Below are 5425 nucleotides of genomic sequence, written 5' to 3'. Positions count from 1 at the left end.
AAAGCAATTCGTTGAAAAAGTGGGTAAACTGAGTGAATGAACTATGTGCATAATTCTAAAAAAATCAAGTTAAGTCAACTTAACATTTCTAAGTTACAACAGAAATGCTTATATTATTGAAGTAATTTTTACGGCTATGGGTTTACTTGTTTAAGTAATAGCTTAAAGTCAGTGGGTTTACTCATTTTGAAGGCAAAGGGTTTACTAGCTTTTTTAAGTGATCATTTTTTTAAAGTGTACAGTAAACTTTAAAATGATGTTTGCTGTTTGTTCAAACTATTTATTTAAAATGAGCTGAAACAACACAATTCTTGAGGTTTTGATTTTTGGAACAACTTATTTTTTATGTTCAATCCACTTAGATTTGTAAAAACAATTAAGCTGACTTAATTGATTTGTGTTAAATTATGTAAAACACAGAATTATTTTACAGTGAACTTAAAAAAATGATGTTTGCTGTTTGTTCAAACTACATTTACATATTTAAAATGAGCTGAGACAACACACTTCTTAAGGCTTAGTTTCTTGGGAAAATATTAATTATGTTCAATTCACTTAAATTTATAAAAAAAATTAAGCTAACTTAATCAATTTGAGTTGAATTTTGTGTAAGCCAGCATATTTTAGGGTGAACTCAAAAATGACAATTGCTGTTTGTTGAAACTACTCATTTAAAATGAGCTGAAACAACACAATTCACAAGGTTTTTTTTTTTGGGGGGGGGGGGGGGCAGCTTAAACGTTTTACAAATTTAAATGGAGTGAACATAAAAAATTAAGTTAATCGATTTGTGTGGAACCCTGCATTCTTCCCAGTGAACTTAAAAAAATTATGTTTGCTGTTTTGTTCAAACTACTAAAATAACACAATTCTTGAGGTTTTGTGTTTTTAGGGAAAATGTAATTGTTTTATTATAAAGTAGTAAAAAACTATTTAACTTAATTGATTTTTGTTGGGACAACATGAAGGCACTTTGTACAGCGAACTCAAAAAATGATAACTACTTATTTAAAATGAGCTGAGACAACACAATTCTTGAGGTTTAGGGGTTTTTTGGGCACAACTTAATCCACTCAGTTTATTATGAAAACAAGTAAACATTAAAAAAAAAAAAACATTTAAAAGCTTCTCAATTAAGCCAACTCAATTGCTTCACATTATCCCAACACAAAAATCGATTGTGTGAAAGCTGGCATTTCCTCACAGCGATGTTGCGCTGGAATCTGAATCGCGTCTGGCGGGACATTTGAGCGTTTAACATTATAAACATGCCTCTCTCCTGCAGCTCCGAGGGATACTTTACATGTAAATATTCACACAGCGAGAGAGCAGCGCATGAATTATTGAGAGTCCAACAGAAGTCAAACGTCTCCGTGTTTAAACTGAAGATCGGACCGGAAGAGAAGACTGAATTATACAAAAGAAAAGCTAATTGGGGAGGAAGATGAAATAAAGCAGAGCTGGAAAATAAAGATGCCTTTTATTATCCTACATGCACGTGACTCTCTCTCTCTCTCTATAGGTGTGTGTGTGTGTGTGTGTGTGTCTGTGTGTAATGATGACAGGTATTACCAGGGGAAGGGCTCGCAATTTACAAGAATGTTCTATTAGTTAATGTGAGGTAATATTTTTACTAACATTTATTATGAACAAACAATACTTGTGCAGCATTTATTTAATTAATCACAGTTTACAAATATTGCTAAAATCCACTACCTTTATTTTATATAATGTTGAATAAATACTGTAACAAATGTGAGTACAAAGACAGCATTATCAGTCAAAGAACAACTGATTTTTGTTTTGTTTTATGCTAAAAAAATCATTGTAATATTAAATTTAGATCACGTTCAGTGAAGACATCTTGTTACATTCCTACAGTAAATATATCAAATGTTAATTACAGATTAGTAATGTGCATAAGCACTTCATTTAGACATTTTAAAGGTGATTTTCTCAGTATTTTTGAAAAATAAATGCATCTCATCTCTTATCCTAACATGCCAAACATCAATAAAATTCAGCGTTCATTTATTTTCATTTCAATTTCCTTCAGTTTAGTCCTTTTATGCATCAGCGGTCGCCACAGCGGAATGAACTGCTAACTATTCCAGCATATGTACACAGCGGATGCCCTTCCAGCTGTAACTCCCTAACAGGGAAACACCAATACACACTCATTCACATATGTACACATGCAGTCATACACTACAGCCATTTTAGTTAATCAGTTCCCCTATAGCGCATGTGTTTGGATTGTGGGGGAACCCGGAGCACCCGGAGGAAGCCCACGCCAACACAAGGAGAACATGCAAACTCCACAGGTGGCCACAGTGCTGACCACTCAGCCACCGTTCACTTTACTGGACTTTCAGATAATGCAAAAACCTCAACTTCCCAAACTGCACACGTGTGCATCGTCTGGTTGTCAGAAATGTGTTTGTTATTAGTTGTTCATGCTTGTAAATACATGAACTAATAGAGAATTATTGTGTTGATATAAGTGTTAAAGGAGAAGGTGAATTATGAGGACACTGCCCAATCTCCCATTTTTCAAAAAGGCTTATAAATAATAAAGAATTTGTTTTCAGAAATTAAAACTACACACGTTTTCCTGGAGGTTGTGTTGGGGAAGGGGAATAGAAAGTACAGTTTGCACAGTCAAAAAAAAAGAATGTAAACCTACAAAATGTCCCCACAATTCACACCAAAACTGTGTGCGAGTGTCTTGTGTTCCTGTTCCTTACATTGTGAGGACATAGCAATACCAGTAAATTGTCACCATGTAGGGACTATTTTTTTGTCTCAGTGAGAAAAAGGGTTCATAAATCAGACAGAAATAAATATTGTGAAAATGTAAAAGTGCAGATTGTTTGCTGTGAGGGGGAGAGAAGAGAATGCACGATCTGTACAGTGCAAACATCATGAGAAGTCCTTATAAAGTCTGTGTGTGTGCGTACAGGTTTATATGGTTTACCGGGACTCACGTTTGTATACTAACACTGGTATGACTTAGTAGTGCTCTATTAAGGTGGTTTACAAGAACACACCTTGTGTCCATGTAATTCAGAACACTTAAAAACCATACACAACGAGGTTGTTGACGTTCAACGTTTACCACAGGTTTGCTGTGAGGGTTGGGTTTAGTGTTTTACAGTATACTGCAAAACTGCTTTGCTTAATTATGCTGTGTTCACACCAGATGCGTCAAGTGTGAGTGATTACATGTTAAGTCAATGCAAACGCGGGAATAGACATCTTGCGGCACGATATGCGCGAATGGCACGATGCGAATGGTGTGATACTAGTGAATGGTGTGCCGCAAATTGCGCAAATAGCGCGATGCAAATCGCTCGTGTTCAAAAATCTGAACTTCAGAGGACATTCGCACAGCGTTAACCAATCAGGAGCTTGCTCTTGTGGGGGCGTGATTGTGATGTAGAACCTGTTGTTGGTGTCCCGGGGAAAATCCTCCAGCCGACACCGACAACAAGTCTTAAAAAAAAGCCCCCGTCATCCAGGTTAAGTTTCTCGGGCAGTTGATGAGCTCAGAGCTGGATGCACCTCTGAAAGGATCTAACTAGATACGGCCCTAAACGTATCAACACTGTTTTTCAGCCTTCCTAAAGCACATAAACACTGTTATTTTCCTAATAAAGTCAATGTTAGCCATTTAGCAACTAAGCTACTGTCACCAGACAGACAGAAGGCCTGCTCATCACGCGAATCCACGTCTGTTCTGAAGTGAATTTGATGCACGAATGAAGCGGATTTGATGCGTGAATGAAGCGACTAAACTCAAATGTTCACGTTGTTATTTACTTGCGAATAGCGCGATTTATCTGCACGTTCATTAGAGTTTTTGTCTTGTTTCTAGTCCAAATATCTAAATATTACTAAATCAAGAAGCCTTTTCTAGACAAGCAAAACATGTTGTCTTGTTTTCAGAAATAATATGTAGAAATTAAGTGAGTTTTTCCTTAAAGCAAGCTAAATAATCTAGGGTAAGCAAGTTAGTATAATGTCTAAATCAAGATTATTTTGCTTACCCCATTGGCAGACTATTTGTCTTGTTTTAAGGAAAAACTCACATCATATGTACTCATTATTTCTGAATACGAGTCTATTTGTCTAAAAAATGCATCTTTATTTAAGAATTGTAAGATATTTGGACTAAAAATGAGACAAAAACTCTAAGAAAAGCGTTTTTCCCAGTGTATAAAATGCATTATGCCTATGGAGAGTCCTGTGAACCATATACAAGTATCTGTGTGTGTGTGTGTGTGTGTGTGTGTGTGTGTGTGTGTGTGTGTGGAGACCTATATACTGCATATATACATACCGTACTGTATATATGAATCCGCACAGGCAGAAGTCAGCCGTCAGAACTTGTCAGAGTTGTGTTTTCTGCAGGATCGTGTCTCGGCTCTTTGTTGTGTTCTGGCCTGTGGCTCAACACTTGACAGACTGTCAGGTGCTGATGGGAAATGAGCGCCGGCACTAGAAAGACATTCATATCTGCGGCTCCATGCTTCATTATCAAACAGGTAATACTCAGAACACAAGCGCCAGAGAAACACCGGGAAATACAGCGAGATTTCAACACACACACACAAACAAAACATGCTTGTTCAAACTACTTATTTGGAGAACGCTTGAAATCAAAACTAGCCGAATTGAATTTGTTAGCTAGTTTTGAGCTGAACAATTCATCAAGAAGATCGTGGGTTTCCTCCGGGTGCTCCGGATTCTCTCACAGTCAGTGTGGTGTAGGTGAATTGGGTAAGCTACATTGTCCATGTGTGTGAATGAGAATGTGTGGATGTTTCCCAGTGATGGGTTGCAGCTGGAAGGGCATCCCCTGCAAAAAACTTATGCTGGAGTAGTTGGTGGTTCACTCCACTGGGGCGACCTCTGATTAATAAAGGGACTAAGCCAAAAAGAAAATGAATGAATGAATGAATGTCTGAGATATTGGGCGGGGCTAACATACTTAACCCCGCCCCTCCAATAGTCCTCGCTATGACAACAAACAGAAAAGGTGAGAAGGAGGAGTCTGTCAGGCTGTAATAAGCAAAGACTATAGCTGTGTCTCATTTCAGACATTTCGAAGGCAATGGGTTAACTCAGTTCTTTAAAGTGGAGTCAACTAATCTCCATTTGTTCAGTGCATGACTGATGACTCTCATCTCGGATTCTCAGTTATGCCGCTGAATTTAAGAATGATTATGAATGTTCAGTCGCTCGCAAAACAGGCAGATCTCCGTGTGCTGCATAAACACTACACACAGAAATGAAGAATGCATGAAACAGCCCAGAGCAGCGGCGTATACGGCGTCTTAATCCCTGTACTACTATTAAATAATTGTGGATTACTGTACTGTAATTGTGCAAGTAAACTAAAAGTCTATTAGCAATTTAACAG

General features: G+C 37.4%; 1 long non-coding RNA gene across 1 annotated transcript; it reads left to right on the top strand.

The window, feature by feature from the left end:
- The first annotated feature begins 1960 nt into the window (after window positions 1-1960).
- LOC147833224 (uncharacterized) lies at window positions 1961-4576 on the top strand. Its single transcript, XR_015513981.1, has 2 exons — window positions 1961-3957; window positions 4081-4576. It is a non-coding gene; the product is annotated as an uncharacterized LOC147833224 (long non-coding RNA).
- Window positions 4577-5425: the final 849 nt, after the last annotated feature.

The sequence above is a fragment of the Danio rerio genome, chromosome 17 (genome assembly GCF_052040795.2).
Source record: "Danio rerio strain M-AB ecotype USA chromosome 17, GRCz13ab, whole genome shotgun sequence".
NCBI lineage: Eukaryota > Metazoa > Chordata > Actinopteri > Cypriniformes > Danionidae > Danio > Danio rerio.
The sequence above is the reverse complement of the archived record's forward strand: the minus strand, read 5'-3'. Positions and strand labels throughout refer to the sequence as shown.